General features: G+C 40.2%; 1 long non-coding RNA gene across 3 annotated transcripts in view; it reads left to right on the plus strand.

The window, feature by feature from the left end:
- LOC132024734 (uncharacterized) overlaps nucleotides 1–20,389 on the plus strand; it is a 40,033-nt gene that overhangs the window by 11,770 nt on the left and 7,874 nt on the right. Inside the window, exon 2 of one of the 3 annotated variants that reach the window (XR_009406293.1) lies at nucleotides 14,821–14,883. The exons of the other annotated variants lie outside the window; for them this stretch is intronic. This is a non-coding gene — a long non-coding RNA (uncharacterized LOC132024734). The remainder of the gene's footprint in view (nucleotides 1–14,820; nucleotides 14,884–20,389) is intronic. 3 annotated transcript variants of the gene reach the window in all.

A 20,389-nucleotide genomic window follows, 5' to 3' on the forward strand; every position in this document is an offset into this window, starting at 1 on the left:
TTTTACTCATTTAGCCCATCCCCCTGCCCACCTCCCTCTATCAACCCTCAGTTTGTTCTCTATAGTCCTCATGTTTTGCTTGCCTCTTTTTTCTCCCTTCTTTTGTGTTCATTTGTTATGTTACTTAAATTCCATTCACTGTATCTTTTATAATACCCTTTATAGTAAGCTGATAAACGTATGAAAGTGTTTCTCTTGCGTCCTGTGAGCAGCTCTAGCTAATTAATCAAACCCAGGAGAGGTAACTCTAATTTATAGGTGGTCCATCAGCAGCACAGGTAACAATCTGGACTTGTGATTGGCATCTGAATGCCTGGGGGGAAGTCTTGTGAAACTGAGCCCTTAACTTGAATCTGATGCTGTCTCCAGGTAGACATGTCAGAATTGAGTTAAATTTGTAGGACACCAAGTTGGTATCACCTGAGAATTGGGGAATTGTTTGGTGGTGTTGGAAAACACTACAGGAGTCAATATCCAAGGCTGAGCTGGACAGATAGCTTTGGCAATGACTGACCTCATTCTAGCCCCAAATCCCTTCTCCCATCATCTCCTGCTGCAGGCCTTCACCTACTCCAGAATCTGAGAGTAATCCACTAATCATGTCTCTAAACAGGGAAATACTTAGGAGCTTAGTTTTACTGTTTAGCCTAGGGTGGGGGGTGGAGGGGTCATTTACTTGGATCTTATTCCCTGTTTCCAATAAGTGGGATTCTGCCTGAATTTTTAGTAATGGGCACTCTGTATCATTTAGTTACCCTACCATGGAAATTATCTTAAGTTCTAGGTGGATTTTCTATTATCCCAACGTCTCTAGCACCTCATGGATTCCTTACTGTATTACTTGAGTATTTCATCCAATTCAAGTGGCTGGATCTTGCTTTGGAGGTACTGCTTGCTGAGGCCAAGCTCTGGCTGTGTGGTTCAAGATTCCCTCCCCATTCCCCCATGGCAGTAGCTGTTGCTAATAGCTGAACCCCCCAGATTCCAACCTCCTGAAATAGCCCTAGTTTCACTCTTATACTACCCTCTGAACTGTGAACTAGACCCATGACCCTTCTTTCATCTTGCAGCTCTAAGCCCCTCCTGGGGAGGCATCACAACCACTACCAGGTAGTCTTGCCCTCACAAAGTGAGGAGTTTTCATCTTGCTGGTTTCCATCTCCACTATATTCAGTCTTCTTCCACTCCACTTTTTTTTAAAAGATTTTATTTATTTATTTAACAGAGAGAAATCACAAGTAGGCAGAGAGGCAGGCGGGGGGGGGGGGGGGGGGGGGGGGGGCAGGCTCTCTGCTGAGCAGAGAGCCCTATGCGGGGCCTGATCCCAGGATCCCTAGAGCATGACCTGAGCCAAAGGCAGAGGCTTAACCCACTGAGCCACCCAGGCTCCACTTTTTAATGAGAACTATGTTTGTCTAGGCTACAGCTTCTCCAAATATGTGGATGAGCTGTTCCTTTTCTGATGCAGTGTCTCTATGTTTGATGCACTTCCTTTCCCAAAAGGGTAGAGGTTCTATTTGCTATTCCAGAGGTCATTTTTGTATAGATAATGGGATTTGGGGGGGGGGGCCACTCATGGTTTATTTGCTCTTTTCACAACCTGGGCACTGAGTGAACTTTGGAATTGACTCTATGATACTTGTTGGTGTAAAACTCTGACCAGAGAGTGCTGGATTACACCACGTTGGCCAGCACCAGCCAGAAAACCCCATGTGAATGTGTCGCCCAGTGCCCCAAGGGTCAGGGTCTGCCTGCTTTGAAAATTTTCTCTGTCGTTGTTCCCTTAAACCATTTTCCTCCCTTTCATCACCGGACATCTAAAGACTTAAATGTGTTGCATTCCTTCCCTGATCCCTTTCAATTCAGCCCTGCAGGGACAGGCTCTAGACCTGGGGCAGTTGTTCTATCAAAGGCCAAAGGATTCTCCTCAGTGTAGACTTCTTTGAATCTTTTCCTGTTTCCCTTTCCCTTGACCTTTCTGAGGAATATGAGCACAACACCCCCACTCACCTAATCCTGACTTTTCTCCTTTCTGGTCTCCAGGACTCTAGGCTATCCTATGTCTCCTCTTAATTTCTCAAGACTTTCCCTTGCTTCCCACAGAGGCTTTGCTCACTCTCCTCAAATGTGGATGATCCCCAAGGTTTGATCTGATCTGTTTGGTCACATCCCTTCCCAGAGACCTTGCTTGGACACATTATACTAACTCCCCACCATCCACACTGGAAGTAGATAGCTCTTACTCCCAGATCCCTAGAACTGACCTCTGATCTTAACCCCACATTATCACTGACCTGTTCTGTGCCTTCCTGTGAGTACCCTTCCCTCCTACTTCAAAGTCACATTTTTGGAAGCAAAGTCAACTTCTTACACCCTAAACTCACAATCCTCCTGAATAGCCATATTTCCATTATGTGTGCCAATACCCTCTGATTTTCTAGACTCAGAATTTGAGAGTGGCCTTTGTTTATTCCTTTTCTCTTGTCTTTTACTTATAGTAAGTGTTCATTATATCTTATCATGTTAAGTACTACTTTTGTTTTTTAAAAAGTTTAAAAATATTTTCAGGAGTATATTTCCCCACCATGATATTAGGTGGGAAACATTCATTTCACTAATGTTAGGCTTACTTATATACATTTAATTTATTACTGGATCAATGTCTACTTTTTAAATGATTGAATTATTAGCATTTAAATATAACCAGATATACCTATTATTTTGGCTATGAAGGTGTCCAACTCTTTTCTTGGCTTGCTACAAATACAGAGGCTGTTTCCCAGCATGCAGTAGTTGCTATGAGACTAGTCTGACCAATGAGTTACAAGAAGTAGTGCACTGATCCATCTATTAGGTGAAGCTTTGAATATATAATGAGTTGATTTCTTAATCCAATTCCTATATTTTCTTATTAAAGGAACAATATCCCCCATGGAGGTCCACAGTTTAACCATGTTTTCAGATTGATCTACCTCCTGGTTTCTCTCAAGTCAGAGAGACAAAGTACAGCCTGTACATCTAAATGGATTTCTAGGGAGGAAGTGACCAAGCATAGCCTCAGAAGCACCGAAAGCAGATTAGGAGTTACTAAGATACAGAGGTAGGAGTAAGGGGAAATAACTGCTTAATGAGTATGGATTTTCCTTTTAGAGTGAGGAAAAGTTTTTGAAACTGGATGGTGATAGGGTTTGCACACACTGTGAATTTACTAAATGCCACTGATTGTTCACTTTTAAATGGTTAATTTTGTTATGTGAACTTCACCTCAATTTTAAAAAAGTCCCACCAGCAGAAACACCATCCTGCCCCACTTAATCTTCCCAGGAAGAGGGATGGAGAATGGTATGGTAAGTAGGGGCACGTATATACAGGAATCACAAACTGAGGAAGACCAAGAATTCTGTATCCTCTTTCCCTCTCCTCTTCCATGTTTTTCTTAGGGGTAATTTGATTGTGAACTGGACTGGACTCACGTCAGACCCTAGAGTAAAGGAAAGAAGTCTGTAGTAACTTAAAAGCATGTCATAAAAAATATTTTGATTGTTATGAAGGCAGACAAAATACATATGAACAAAGAATTAGTTATTAGACACAAAAGTTCATTGGTATATAGCTTTTTAAAAAAATTATTGATGTACAGTTGATATAAGTGTTACATTAAGTTTCAGGTGTACAACATAGTGGTTCAACAATTCTATATATTCTTCTATGCTCACTCCAAGTATAGCTACCATCTATCACCATAAACACTAATACCGTTGATTATATACCCTATGCTGTACCTTTTATCCCTGTGATTAGGAGTTACTAGCTTTAAAATTATTATTATTAAAAATAAAGTACCCTAGGGATGCCTGGGTGGCTCAGTTGGTTAAGCAGCTGCCTTCGGCTCAGGTCATGATCCCAGCCTCCTGGGATCCAGTCCCACATCAGGCTCCTTGCTCAGCAGGGAGCCTGCTTTTCCCTCTACCTCTGCCTGTCACTCTGTCTGCCTGTGCTCACTCTCTCTGTCAAATAAATAAATAAAATCTTTTAAAAATAAATAAATAAATAAATAAATAAATAAAAATAAAGTTCCCAAATAATGTTCTGGCTTATGTAATTCTTTTTTTTTTTTTTTTTTTTTTAAAGATTATTCATTTGACACAGAGAGCACAAGCAGGTAGAGTGGTAGGCAGAGGGAGAGGAAGAAGCAGGCTTTCTTCACAGAGCAGGGAGTCTGATGAGCGGCTCAATCCCAGGACCCTGGAATCATGACCTGAGCCAAAGGCAGATGCTTAACTGACTAAGCCATCCAGGCACCCCAAAAGGTGCGTATAATTCTGAGAAAAGAATATTCAGCAATTTACCCAGAAAAATCACTGCTGTGACACCATCCAGACTCTCTGAAGCCCTCACCTTGAACCACTGTAAAGACTCTCAACTGTTCGCCAGCTGACCTCTATAAATGTTCCTTTTACCAAGAAACTAAAATATCTCTCCATGCTAAAAGGAAGGTCCTGACTGGCCTTAAACTTTTGTGCCTCTTTTCCCTACAGCTGGAATCAGCTGCCCTGTACTTCCAGGCTCAGCCTGGGCTCTCAGTTGCTAGAAAATTTCAAACTTTGGGCAGGTGGTAGGGCTTGCCTGAGATGTACTAGCACCCCACTTATGCTAATAATTTGTACTTTCTTTTGTTTTTTGGTTTTTTTTCAACATTTATTTCATGAGAGTTGTACTGGTGCTTTTAGGTAATGTTTGCTATTCTTTTAATTTTCCCTCAAGGGGGTGGAACCAGTGGATTTGAGCAGACATGTAAGTGGCTCCTTATGAAAACCTGTGTGAAAGGGTGCTCTTGTGCTGGCCCATTCCTGATGGTTTATTCCCCTAGAATTGGTGCTCAGGCCATAGTTGGAGTAGCCTGCCTTGATCTGTATCTTGCATAAGAAATTCAGGGGAGCTTAACATCTTGTTCAATGTTTAAGTAACTTGGCATCAGATTAGGTCTGAGGCTCCCCATCCATGGTATTTAATAATGAATATATGTATTAGGCCTTGGGGTGATGACTAGCCAAATATTCTACCAATGTCTTCCTGACATTTAGTATCCTGTACCTGACATTACTCTGAACTTGTATTTTCAGGTCTTTTGAATGATAGGTCTTTTGTCATTTTGGATCCTATAGGCATGTCTGACAAGATTTCAGCCCAGTAAATGACCAAAAAGGTCTTGATCCTCTTGCATCATGTTGACTTAACTGAAGTTAGGAAATTGTAATGTAAACAAATAATCGTAATCTCTATAAATATTTGGCATTGTCAACATAAATGATTTGGCAGAAGGGGAAAGGAACATTTCATTTATTCATAACTGACAGTAACTGCATTTTACTAATGAGAAATAGAGGCAGAGCAAGGTTAAGATCTGCTAAAACACACTTCCAGTAAGTAGCAAGGCAGGACTCAGGCCCAAGGATTGCAGTTGATGAAGTTCTAGAACCTAGGTGAGGTTTGGTGGGCTGAGGTCCGGAGCCGATGACCAAGAAAGAATTCTTGAGACATCTTTGGTGCAAAATGGTGGTTTATTAAAGCACGGGGACAGGACCCGTGGGCAGGAAGAGCTGCTGCTGCCCCGGGTTGTGAGGGGTGGTTGGTTATATACGCAGGAGTTGGGTAGGTGAGGACAAAGGGGTATTCAGAAGGGCTATTGGGGCAAAGAATACTATCAGGATATTGAAGGCTTAGTTACTATCAAGTAAAGACAATTGAGAGTCTCCTGGTGGAATGTTACATTCCTGCTATCAAGCATCCTTGTTAATGAGATTTAGGTTTAGAAGAAATTTAACTTTATTTACTTTTCCTTCTACCTCCACCTCCTTCGGTTTTTATGGAGGGCAGGGTGACATTAGGCTTGAGGAACTGAGTTCTGTGTCTTTGGAAATTGGGCTATTGATAAGGTAACTTCTTTGTTGTAATCTCAAGGATATTTACAAACCAAGGGAGACTCCTGTCTTGTAGGATTGTGATCTCAGCAAGTTAACTATTTATCATTTTATGGCAGTCAGGGGTGCCTGAGGAATGCTACACCTATGGAGGGGAGCAGATGAAGGGGGGGGGGTGCAAGGCGCCAGCTTTTGCTTTGTCCTCAGCCAGCCTCCTGCTCCCTCATCACAGTCACAGAGCTGAATTTCTGTTCCCCTCTCTCACAGCAAATACTCATTTGCTTGAGGTAGCCCCCTTGCTTACCTAGAGCACCAGTATTTTCTGTGTGATATTTTTTCCTTTACAAAGCACATTGCGTTTGAAGAAAAAAAAAAGTTTTGTTTTTTAAAAATTAACTTCAGGAAGAGATAGAACAAGAAAAGTCTATTTCTACTGCACCTATAGAAAGAGCAGTATTTATTAATGATGCAATGAAATTTACATTTTGAGCAAGGCTGTCAGAGTTAAAGCAGTTGTGTTGAGCTGGTGGCTAATTCTGCATTGGAATCCTGTTATGCATGCAGGAACAGCCCAGGTCTGGAAGCAACTGCTGCTACCTCACATTGCCTGCCCTTAATAGTAAATCAGTGGCCTTTTGGGTTTTGAGTCGACCTTTTGCTCTTTTTCTTTCTTTCCTTCTTTTGTTCTTTCTTTCAAGATTTTATTTACTTGAGAAAAAGAGCATGAGAGGGGAGAGGGTCAGAGGGAGAAGCAGACTGACTCCCTGCTGAGCAGGGAGCCCAATGCAGAACTCAGTCTGGATCAGGACCTGAGTCAAAGATAGTCTCTTAACCAACGAGCCACCCAGAAGCCCCTCAACCTTTTGCTTTCTTGTCTTTCCACAGTATTTTGTGCTGGTCAGTGAAAGACACATAAAGGCTGGTCCTCTTCCAATACATTTTCTGTCCCGCCCATTCCTACAGTCATCTTTCTGAATCTGCTTCCCTTCATTAATTGTAATAAATAGAGACATGTATTTACTTAATAAATTTACTTCATGTATTTACTTCGTAAATTTCTTTGGTAAATCCAGGGACTTTAGCTGGACACTTACAGGACCTCAGCTAAGAGCTGAGTGAATTGTCTGTTTAAAGGAATTCACACTGAGTTGTTAATGAGGCTTGGCATGGCAGATTGCTTTCAAAGGAGAAACCAGTTAACGCAAATGTATCTCTAATTGGTGTAGTGGGAAGGGATTTTTTTTGGACAGGGGCCACAAGTAATCCTTTGTTTCCTGTCTTGCCTCACCCTCAGCCCCCAACTCTTAGCCAAGAAAGAAAATTCAGGAACTAAACTTGCATCTGAATGCCTCAAGAATTCTGTTTCTTTCAGAAGATAAAGTATCACCTGAGAGCCAGCCTCCTTGTCTCTCTTAATGGGAATTTAGAGCCTGTGTAACACTTAACACTGTTTTAGTTTAAAAAGCCCATGGGGTTGACAACATAGCAGTAAATCCAATATATAGCACTGGCATTCACTGAGAATCTTCCTTGCTTCTGGTATCTGACCCTCAAAAAAGAGTAATGTGGCAGCCGTTGTAGGACTTAAGATCTAGAAGTTAAATCCTGGTTCCCTCCCTTCTTCCCTATCTTTGTGACCTTGGACAAGTCATTTTACTGCTCTGGGATTTAGTAATGTGTATGAAAGTACTGGGCACATAGTAGGCCCTCCATAAATGTTACTTTCTGGCTGTAATTGAGGTCTTCCAGGAAATGCACATTCAATTCAGGGAAGGAACATTTGATGAATCTTTCCCTGTTGAATGCCCCATGTTCCCCCCATACTCTTCACACACTTCCTCCCATCTATGCATTATTGACACACATGTTTATTGGTCAGAATGTTTCTGTGTGGAAGAGATCATTACTTGTCTGTTTTCGTATATATTATCTACCTCTTCATTTATAATGAAACCCAGATTTTTGCCTGAGCACATAGCCATCCCAATACAGTTTACATTTTCTAGCTTTCCCCCTTGCCTCTCTTTCTTTCTTTCTTTCTTTTTTTTTTAAATATTTTATTTATTTATTTGCCAGAGAGAGAGAGAGAAAGGGAGAGAGAGAGCACGAGCAGGCGAGCACACAGGCAGAGAGAGTGGCAGCAGAGGCAGAGAGAGAAGCAGGCTCCCTGCGGAGCAAGGAGCCCGATGTGGGACTCGATCCCAGGACGCTGAGATCATGACCTGAGCCGAAGGCAGCTGCTTAACCAACTGAGCCACCCAGGTGTCCCTCCCCCTTGCCTCTCATGACTTATTTTTGGCCACCAAGATGCAATGAAAATTGTATATAGAACTATCCAGAAATGTCCCTAACTGAAGAGGCATTCCCTATTTCTTTCATTCCTCCTTCCTGCTGGATTGAGTGCAGATGTGATACCTGGAACTTTGATAGCTATCTTGGGCCATGAGGTGGGAGGCACATACTGAGGATGGAAGAGCAAAAACAGAAAATTGGTTGTTTCCCCACCATACCTACCCTAGACTCTCAAATTGCTAGACCTTATTTAGATGAGAGGAAATAAGCCACTGTTATTTCAGGTTTTTTTGTCACTTGTGACCTAACATAATCCTAAATAATAAAGCCTGTATGTTCCAAAGGGCAGGGGTTGGGATGGGGGCAGTTCTTTAAAGTAATACAACTAATCTCTTCTAGTTTCCTTTGAAACAGGATATTAGATGCTAAGTTGAGGTGTTATATATAGCTCTGGTTGCAAAGCAAATCCTCAACATGGATCCAAGCATAAATGTTTGTAGGTCTAAGCATCCTTAGGACTTGAAGGATGTTTACTGAACATTGATTATTTGCTGGACTCTGTGCTGGGCATGTCAAGGATGCTATTTTGCATTTATTCTGTTTTGTGATTTCTGTGGCCTTAAGAACACAAGCATTATGCAGTAGAAGATGTGGGGAAGAAATAGGTCAAAGAATTTTCCCAGGTGCTTCCCTCTAAGTCCCTTAAAACTAAGCAGTGTACTCCTTTTCTATTTCTACATAGATGCTACCAGGTGGCCACAATCTGGGCTCCTACTCCTGCTTCTCCCTGCTCAGACTAACAAGGGCCTATTTTTGTGGGGATCAAACTTCTTTCAAGGTTTCTTCTTCCAATCAAGTGGCTATGGGCACAGAAGTGCTCAGAAGAGACAAATTGTTCTTTGCCCCCACTCTCCAGCCCTTTCCCTCTAGTTCAGTCATACAAAGCACTGCTAAATAAAAACACTTCGGCATTTCTCAGAATATCGTACTCATTATAGGATTTAGTTTCATCAGCTGTTCTATCTACAATATCTCATTTACTTCTCACAGCTAGGTACTATTTTCATTTGTGTTTTATAGTTGAAAAATCTGGGGTTTAAATTCATCCAAAGTTACTAAGCTAGTAAGTAGGAGAGGCAGGATTTGATTTTGGGTATTTGACCACTAAGCTATATTATCTTCCTAATGTTGAATTTCTGTTAATATATACCCCCATGTCTAAATCTTACCATATAATTTCATTTGGAAGAACCTAGAGGATGGGGTGCCTGGGTGGCTCAGTGGGTTAAAGCCTCTGCCTTTGGCTCAGGTCATGATCCCAGGTCCTTGGATGGAGCCGCGCATCCAGGCTCTCTGCTCAGTGGGGAGCCTGCTTCTCTTTCTCTCTCTCTCTCTCTCTCTCTCTCTGCCTGCCTCTCTGCCTTCTTGTGATCTCTGTCTGTCAAATACATAAATGAAATCTTTACAAAAAAAAAAAAAAAAAGAACCTAGAGGATCATGAAATACATGAGATTTGGGGATGAAATATTTTGGGTGAGAGATTGAGAGAGAAATTTTTAGCTCACAGTTTAAAGGTATCTTGCTTTTAGGTATGACTGGGTCCAGGTTCTCAACTGATGTCATTAGAACTGGATATTTTTTTCTTTCTTTTTTGTGTCTAATATGGGACATGAACACACAATCCTGAGATCAAAAACTGAACTGAGATCAAGAGCCAGGCATTCAACCAGCTGAGCCACCCAGGTGTATTTCTGTATGATTAAGCCACTTTGGGGGAAGCTACATGCATTGAATCCAATCCTATAGGATATGCAACCCCTACTCTTGGGAGTTACAGTGAAAGTTTGAGCTGGCCTGTGGTCTGGAGTGTAGTCCACCCATTCAGATACATGGCCTGATAATGTGGGAGAGATGCTTTCCCAAAGGAAATGATTGTCCACTTAACAGAAGCAAAGAAAATACTCCAGGCAGGAGCTTCAGATATTCACAGCAATGCCTCTTACTATATAAAAGCTGTGGGTTAAGGTCTGAACTGGGCAGAAAGTAGCTGCCCCGCACCTGAATTATTGCCTACTTGATCCTCTACATCAGTAAGTTATTCTGAATAAAATTCTATATAAACTCTATGGTGTGTCCAGCTTCATTTTTCAGTCTCAAGAGTGCATTTTCTGTCTGGAGGATACTTTACTGCCCCTTCACCACCTTCTAACTATTGGCAAGTCAGCCAGGAAGCTGAAAACAAAACAAGCATGGATAATGAGGCCATGTCACGAGAAAACCTGTTGTCTGAGGGGGAAACTCCAGGTTGGCCAGCCACCTCCATCTGGGGAGATTTGACCATGTTTTTTGAGCATTGTACGTGTATGAGTACAGGGATGCCCCCCAAATGCCCCAGGGATTGTTAGATACCTTGTCTAAAATGGTGGGGAAAAGGAAATGGAGAAGGGAAAGTGAATAAGCTATTGCAACAGTAGCTTGGCCATTGATTTGTGTATTAAGAGATGTCATGGAAATGGAGTTACAAGTAAGGAAGAAATTGCAACAGATCAGAGAAGCATTAACTTTGAAAAAGAATGGGCAAGCTGTGTGTTTCTCTAATGCAGACATGCCCAAAAGAATCCAACAACAGGAAGAATGCTTAGAAAGTATGGCATGTGAGGGGCACCTGGGTGGCTCAGTGGGTTAAAGCCTCTGCTTTCGGCTCAGGTCATGATCCCAGGGTCCTGGGATCGAGCCCCACATCGGGCTCTCTGCTCAGCAGGGAGCCTGCTTCCTCCTTTTGATCTTGGGGTCATGAGTTTGAGCCACATGTTGGGCGTAGAGATTACTAAAAAAATAATAAATCTAAAAAATTATGGCATGTATGATGGTAAAGATGCATGGGTGCAGACTACCATGCACTAAAGGGAAAATTACTATATCTCAAGAGAATTAGGACCCTTCAGCATGTCATCCCTGGGATAATGACTCCTCTGATGAAATGGACGTTATCATAGAGGAGGAAAATTATGTATAGGCATGTCATTTGATTCAAATAAAGACCCAGGCCAGCTGTGAATCAAAGTAGCCTCAGTCACTTGCTCAACATGCCTCAAGACGAAGATTATATGCCACTGGCATGGATGAGAATGGCCAGCACTTAGCTAATTTGATTAATTGGATAAATGCTAGCATTAAGGTAGTCTGCCTAAAAAAAAACAGATGTTCCCTCCCCTCCATTACACTGGATATCTTAGGAAGAACTACAGAAATTATACAGGAACTGAGTTTGAAACATGCCATTTACGCCCGGCATTTTAAAGTTCCAGATAATGAATTATTTTCCTCTGGTGTGAAAGGCTGTATCTTAGAGTCAGTCCTAGAGGCAAGTTAGAGGACTTTAGTATCTGTCCTTGCTTCTATGGTTAATCAGCTCCTCGCTTTAGTAGCTGCTGTGCTGGCTGACTTAAGTGAAAAATGAAAAAATCTGTTGGGGCACCTAGCTGGCTCAGTTGGTGGAGTGTGGGACTCTAGATCTCAGAGTTATAAGTTCAAGCCCCACATTGTGAGTGGAGCCCACTTAAAAAAAAAATCTGTCACAAGAAAAATAAATGGGTTGAAAAACAAGCTTGGGTAGATGGGAGAAGAGGACCCTAAGTTCACCTCATCCCATGTTTGTTTACAACTAGATTTTACTCATGTCCAAGTAAATAAACTGGAGAGTGATTCAAAGACTTGCAGAACAAACTCCACAACTAAATGTAGAAAAGAAGCTGCACCCAAAAAGTTAGAAAGGGCAGAGATGGTGTTGTCAGGAGCTGCCTGGAGGAGGAAGGTGCTGCAATTGTGGAGAGGGGAAACACCAGGGAGCTCACAAAAGGAAAATGAATTTCCATAATGTTTGGCCTTGAAAACCTGAGGGGTTGGGAACACCTGGATGGCTCCCTCAGTTAAGCATCTGCCATTGGCTCAGGTTACTATTCCAGGGTCCTGGGATTAAGTCCCATTTACAGCTCTCTGCTCAGTGGGAAGCCTGCTTCTCCCTCTCCCTCTGCTGCTTCTCCTGCTTGTGCTCTGTTTCTCTGACAAATAAAAATAAGATCTTTAAAAAGAAAGAAGGAAAACCTGAGGGGCTGAATTCCATGAATTTGTATAACCAGTGGGACTTGGAGCTGAGAACTCTATAAGTCAGCTGACTCAGCACTGGGTGACCTGGCAGGGCTAAGGATAGATGGGTCCTACCTTTAAAGAGACAACAGCCCAAGGAGAGGCAACATAGAATTGTCAATTTGCACCAGGGGAGGAAGATCTATTGATACTGATTTTGGAGTGTGTTAGGTTACTTCTCCACAAACAAAGGAGCTGTCAGTCTCCATTTTCTTTTCCAGCCCCACAATGGGAGGCAGCGCTGCCTACCCTGCTAGCAGTGTGCCCCAAACACATGTTCTCCTGAGGATTCGCCAACTCCCAAGTCCGCTGGCCTCCACCCTAGACTCGGGAAATTTTGTTAACACCACTCATGCTGTACCCGTGGCTGGCTGCTGCTGCACTTCAGGAGATATGGCCTAGGACTAGTAGCTCAGTGCAAATTTTGCTAACATGATGTGAGTGCCCGGGCAGCCACAGCATGCACAGAAGCAATGAGACCCTGGCCACTGCCATTGCCATGAGCTATGCCCCAGCAGCAACCAGGCTGTGGGGCATCCAGTCTAGAAGCAGCAGCTCAGTGCAAATTTTGCTAACACTACTGCCCTTTCCCTGAGCCCTTCTATTGTCATGCTATCTCAGAGTCACCCTGCCTGGGTCTCTCTAACATCACAAAGAGCAAGCACAGCCCACAACAGGCAGGGAATCAGTGCAGACATCTGGACTAAAAGGAAGTGACTCCAACATAATAGCAGGATGCAAACAACCCACAAAAGAGACCCCTCTGAAGTGGCACGTTCTGGTGAAGAGGGGACACTGAACTAAATGGCACTATAGGACCTTTTCTTCATAATTCCACTACTTTCAAGAGTAGAAGACATAGCTGACTTTCCTGACACAGAGAGACACAAAAAGGTAGACAAAATGAGGAGACAGAGAAATATGTCCCAAGTGGAAGTAGAGGACAAAATTAGAGGGAGATCTAAGTAAAACAGAAATAAGTAATATGCCTGATACAGAATTTAAAGTAATGATCATAAAAATACTGAATGGCCTCAGAATAGGGTGGAGGACATCAGTGAGATCCTTGACAGATTAAAAAAAAAAAACTTATCAGATGGATAACTCAATAAATGAAATTTAAAATACAACAGATGGAATAAATAGTAAGTTCAGAAAGCAGAGGAATGTATCAGCAACCTAGAGAATAGAGTAATGGAAAGCAATCAGACTGAAATACTGTCTAACGATAATAACTTGGAGAACTCAGTGACACCATCAAGTGTAATAACAGTCACATTATAGAGATCCCAGAAGGAGAAGAGAGAGAAGGGGGGCAGAAAGTATAATTGAAGCTGAGAACTTCCCAAATCTGGAGAGGGAAACAGAAAACTATATTTAGGAGGCACAGAGGTCTCCCAACAAATTCAACCCAGGAAGGTCCACACTAAGACACATAGTAATTAAAATAGCACAAAATAGTGATAAAAAATTTTTAAAGTTACCTTTCAAAAAATTTTTAAGTTTTTTTAAATAAAAGGCATGCTTGGGTAGCTCAGTCAGTTAAGTGTCCAACACTTGATTTGGGCTGAAGTCATGATCTCAGGGTCATGTGATAGAGAGCCTCTCTATCTGCCCCTTCCCTGCGCTCTCTCTCTGTCTCCCTCTCTCTGTTATTCTAACAACAACAACAACAACAAATTTAAAGGTTGCAAGAGAAAAAATAGACAGTTACATACAAAGGAAACCCCATAAGGTTATCAGGTGATTTTTCAGCAGAAACTTTGCAGGCCAGAAGAGAATGGAATGATGTATTCCAGCACTGAAAGGGAAAAATCTGCAGCCAAGAATACTCTATCCAACAAGGCTATCATTCAGACTAGGAGAATTGAAGAGTTACCCAGACTAGCAACCACAAAAATATTAATGGCCACTAAACCATCCCTACAAAAAAATATATTAGAAGGGGACTCTGTAAGTGGAAAACAAAAACCGTAGGTAAATATAAGAAAAATAGGAAACACAAAAGGAAACAAAAATTAACTATATCTGTAAAAATCAGTCAAGAGAAACAAAACAAAAGGATATAAAATATGATGCCAAATATCTGAAATGTGGAAGGGAGAGGAGTAAAAGATGAGTTCAAAATTAAGTGACCATCCATTTAATATAGATTGCTATGTGCAGAAAATGTTATATATGAGCTGATTGGTAACCGCAGATCAAAAAACAATAATAGATATGCAAGAACTAGAGAGGAATCCAAGCATATCACTAAAGAAAATGAAAAAAAAAAAAAAAAAACTAAAAGAGAAGAAAGGATCAGAGAAAAACTATAAAACAACCACAAAACAAGTAACAAAATGGCAATAAATGCATATAATAATTACTTTGAATGGAAATGGATTAAATGCTCCAATCAAAAGATGTAGAGTGATAGAGTGGATAAAAAAACAAAACCCTTCTATATGTTGTCTGTGAGACTCATTTCAGACCTAAAGATTCCTGAAGATTGAAAATAAGGAGATGGAGAAACATTTATCATGTAAGTGAATGTCAAAAGAAAGTTGAAATAATAATACTTGTATCAGAAAAAATAGACTTTATTTCTTCTTATTATGTTATGTTAGTTACCATACAGTATATTATTAGTTTTTGATGTAGTGTTCCATGAGTCATTGTTTGTGTATAACACCCAGTGCTCCATCCAATATGTGCCCTCCTTAATACCCATCATCAGGCTCAACCATCCATCCACCCCATCCCCTCTAAAACCCTCAGTTTGTTTCTCGGAGTCCATAGGCTTTCATGATTCCCAACCCTCTTCATTAACTGTTCCTTCTCCTAATGCCCTCCATACTATCCCTTATGGTCCACAAATAAATGAAACCATATGATAATTGACTTTCTCTGCTTGACTTATTTCACTTAGCATAATCTCCTCCAGTCCCATCCATGTTGATGCAGATGTTAGGTATTCATCCTTTCTGATGGCTGAGTAATATTCTATTGTATATATGGACCACATCTTCTTTATCCATTCATCTGTTGAAGGGCAACTCAGCTCTTTCCACAGTATGGCTACTGTGGACATTAGTGCTACAAACATTGGGGTGCATATGGTCCTTCTTTTCACTACATCTGTGTCTTTTGGATAAATAACTAGTAGTACAATTACTGGGTCATAGGGTAGCTCTATTTTTAACTTTTTGAGGAATGCCCACACTGTTCTCCAAAGTGGCTATACCACTTTGCATTCCCACTAACAGTGTGAGAGGGTTCCCCTTCCTCCACAGCCTCTCCAACATTTGTTGTTTCTTACCTTGCGAATTTTTGCCATTCTACTTGGTGTAAGGTGGTATCTCAATGTGGTTTTTTTTTTTTTTAAAGATTTTTATTTATTTATCAGAGGGGGTGGGGAGAGTGAGCACAGGCAGACAGAATGGCAGGCAGAGGCAGAGGGAGAAGCAGGCTCCCCGCCGAGCAAGGAGCCCGATGTGGGACTCGATCCCAGGACGCTGGGATCATGACCTGAGCAGAAGGCAGCTGCTTAACCAACTGAGCCACCCAGGCGTCCCTCAATGTGGTTTTTATTTGAATTTCCCTGATGGCTAATGATGATGAACATTTTTTCATGTGTCTGTTAGCCCTTTCTATATCTTCTTTTGAGAAGGGTCTATTCATGTCATCTGCCCCTTTTTGCCTTGATTATTTGTCTTCTGGATGTTGAGTTTGAGAAGTTCTTTATAGATCTTGGATATCAGCCCTTTGTGTATAGTGTCATTTGCAAATATCTTGCCCATTCCATGGGCTGCCCCTTAGTTTTGTTGACTGTTTCCTTTGCTGTGCAGAAGCTTTTTATATGAAGTAACAAAACTCATTTTTGCTTTTGTTTCCCTTGCCTTTGGCGGTGTGCTTGAAAGAAGTTGCTGTGGTCAGTGTTGAAGATGTTACTACCTATGTTCTCCTCTAGGATTTTGATGGATTCCTTTCTCACATTGAGATCTTTCATCCATTTTGAGTTTATCTTTGTGTATAGTATAAGAGTTTCATTCTTCTGTGTATAGCTGTCCAATTTTCCCACCACCATTTATTGCAGAGACTGTCTTTTTTCCATTAGATATTTTTTCCTGCTTTGTCAAAGATTATTTGGCCATAGAGTTGAGGGTCCATATCTGGGCTCTGTATTCTATTCCACTGGTCTATGTGTGTTTTTGTGCCAGTACCATGCTGTCTTGGTGACCACAGCTCTGTAATATAGCTTGAAGTCAGGAAATTTGATGCCCCCAGCTTTGTGTTTCTTTTTCAACATTTCCATGATGATTCGAGGTCTTTTCTGGATCCATACAAATTTTAGGATTGTTTGTTCCAGCACTTTGAAAAATGCCCTTTGTATTTATATCAGGATGGTGTTGGTGTTGAAAGTAGAGATTGCTCTGAGCAGCATAGACATTTTAACAATGTTTGTTCTTCCAGTCCCTCAGCGTGGAATGTTTTTCCATTTTTTTGTGTCTTCTTTAATTTCTTTCGTGAGTGTTCTGTAGTTCCTTGAGTACAGATTCCTGTGCACAAAATACACTTTATTTCTTTTAAAGATTTTGTTTATTTACTTGACAGACAGAGATCACAAGTTAGGCAGAGAGGCAGGCAGAGAGAGAGAAGAGGAAGCACGCTCTCTGCTGAGCAGAGAGCCCAATGTGGGGCTTGATCCCAGAACCCTAAGATCATGACCTGAGCCAAAGGTAGAGACTTTAACCCACTGAGCTACCCAGGAGCCCCCAAAAAAGACTTTAAAACAAAGTTTGTAAAAAGAGACAAAGAAGGACACTATATAATAATAAAGGGAAAATCAAACAAGAAAATATAACAATTGTAAATATTTGTGCACCCAACATGGAAGCATCCAAATAAATGAAATAATAACAAACATAAAGGAACTTTATTGATAATAACACAATAATAGTGGGAGACTTTAATATTCCACTTACACTGATGGACAGATCATCAAAACAGAAAATCAGTAAAGAAACCATGGCTACAAATGACATACTGGACCAGATAGATTTAACAGATACATTCAGAACATTCCATCCTAAAAGAGCAGAATACACATTCTTTTCAAGTACACAAGAAATACTTCCAAAGTAGATCACATATTAGGCCACAGAACAGGCCTCAACAAATATAAAAAGAGCAAAGTCATACCATGGACTATTTCTGACCAAATGCTAGTATACTAGAAATCATCCACAATATAAATAAATAAATAAATAAAAACATTAAAAGAAGTGATAATACTTTTCTACTCAAACTATTCCAAAAAATAGAAGGAAAAAACTTCCAAATTTATTTTATGAAGTCATTATCACCCTGATAACAAAACCAGATTATCAAAACACTACAGAAAATAGAACCACAGGCCAATATCTCTGATGAATATGAATGAAAAAAATCTTCAACAAAATTCTAGCAAACAGAAACCAACAATATGTTTATTTTTTAATGAGTGATAGTAAAGTTTATTGAATAATAGAATACAAACCTCCCAAAGAGAGAGGAGACTCCATAGGTTTGCCTCAGAATCCAACAATTTGTTTTAAAATATCATTCAGCATGATCAAGTGGGATTTATTCCTGGAATGCAAGGGTGGTTCAATATTCACAAATCAATGTGATATATCACATCCATAAAGAGAAGAGATAAAAGCCATATGATCATTTCAGTACATGTAGAAGAAACATTTGACAAAGTAAAACATCCATTAGTGATAAAGCCCTAAACAGTATAGGTTTAGAGAAAACATACCTCAACATAATAAAGGCCAAATACCTGAAGCTAACATCATAATGGTGCAAAACTGAGAGCTTCCCCACTAAGGTCAAGGATAAGACAAGGATGTCCAGTCTCACCACTTTTATCCAAATTAGTACTGGAAGTCCAAGCCACAGCAATAAAAAGCACCCAAATTGGTAAGAAAGAAAGAAAGCATTCACTATCTGTAGATGACATGGTACTAAATATAGAAAACCCTAAAGACTCCACCAAAAATCTGTTAGAACTAATAAATAAGTGAAGTAAGGTCACAGGACACAAAATCAATGCACAGAAATCTGTTGCATTTCTATATGCTAATAATGAAGTTACAGAAAGAGAAATAAGAAAACAACCCTGTTTACAATTGGGCCAAAAATAATAAAATACCTAGGAATAGACCTAAGCAAAGAAATGGAAGGCTTGTACTCTGTAAGCTATAAAACACTGATGAAAGAAATTGACGATGACACAAAGAAATGGAAAGACATTTCTTGCTCCTGGATTGGAAGAACAAATATTGTTTAAATGTCTGTACTACCCAAAGCAATCTACATATTTAATGTGATTCCTATAAAAATAACAACAGCATTTTTAAGAGAACTATAACCCAAAAAAATCCTAAAATTTATATGGAACCACAAAAGACCCTGAATAGCCAGAGCAATTTTGAAAAAAGAGAAAAGCTGCATGTATCACTATTCCAGGCTTCAACTTATATTAAAACAAATATGGTAATCAAAACAGTATGGTACTGGCACAAAAGTAGACACATAGATCAATAAAACAGAAGAGAAAATCCAGAAATATTGCACAATTATATGATCAGTTAATCTTTGACAAAGAAGGAAAAATATTCAATGGGAAAAAGACAGTCCCTTCAACAAATGATGTTAGGAAAACTAGACAACTACACGCAAAAGAATGAAACTGGAACACTTTTCTCTCACCATACACAAAAGTAAACTAAAAAGTGGATTAAGACCTAAATGTGAGACCTGAAACCATAAAAATCCTAGCATAGAGCACAGGCGGCAATGTCCCTGACATTGGCTATAGCAATATCTTTCCAGATATGTCTCCTGAGGCAAGGAAAATAAAAGCCAAAATAAACTGTTGGGGTTACATTAAAATATAAATCTTGTGCACAGTGAAGGAAACAGTCAACAAAACTAAAAGGCAACCTACTGAATGGGAGAAGGTATGTGCAAATGACATGTATGATAAAGGGTTAGTATCCAAACTAGTACTGACACAACTCAACACCCAAAAGAAACAACTAATCCAAGTAAAAAATGGGCAGAAGAAATTAAGAGACTTTTCTCCACAAAGAAGACATCTGGGTGGCCAACAGACACATGAAAAAGATGCTCATCATCACTCATCATCAGGGAAATTCAAATCAAAATCACAAGATATCAGGGGCGTCTGGATGGCTCAGTGAGTTAAAACATCTGCCTTCAGCTCAGGTCATGATTCCGAGGTCCTGGGATGGAGCCCCGCATCGGGCTCTCTCCTCAGCAGGGAGTCTGCTTTCCCCCTCTCTCTCTGCCTGCCTACTTATAATCTCTGCCTGTCAAATAAATAAATAATATCTTTTTAGAAATGGCTAAAATCAGAAGCACAAGAAACAACAGGTGTTGCAAGCATATGAAGAAAAAGGAACCCTCTTATAGTCTTGGGAATTCAAACTGATGCAGCCACTATGAAAAACAATATAGAGTTTCCTCAAAAAGTTAAAAATAGAACTATCCTAACATCCAGGAATTACACTACTGGGTATCTACCAAAAAAAGAAAAAAATACAAAAATGTTAATACAAAGGGATACATGCATTCCTATGTTTATAGTAGCATCATTTATGGTAGCCAAATTATGGAAGTAGCCCAAGTATCCATTGAAGAAGAGGATATATATGTATATATAAATACACACATATATTTATATATTATATTTTATTTACACATATATGTTTATATGCATATATACATATACAAATACACACATTTATTTATACACACACACACACACAATGGAACATTATTCAGCCATAAAATTGAATGAAATCTTGCCATGTGCAATGGCGTGGATGGAGCTAGAGAGTATAATGATAAATGAGATAAGTCAATCAGGAAAGACAAATACCATATGGTTTCACTCATATGTGGAATTCATGAAACAAAACAAATGAGCAAAGGAAAAGGGTGGGGGAGAGACACAAATCATGAAACAGATTCTT

Source organism: Mustela nigripes, chromosome 9 (genome assembly GCF_022355385.1).
Source record: "Mustela nigripes isolate SB6536 chromosome 9, MUSNIG.SB6536, whole genome shotgun sequence".
NCBI lineage: Eukaryota > Metazoa > Chordata > Mammalia > Carnivora > Mustelidae > Mustela > Mustela nigripes.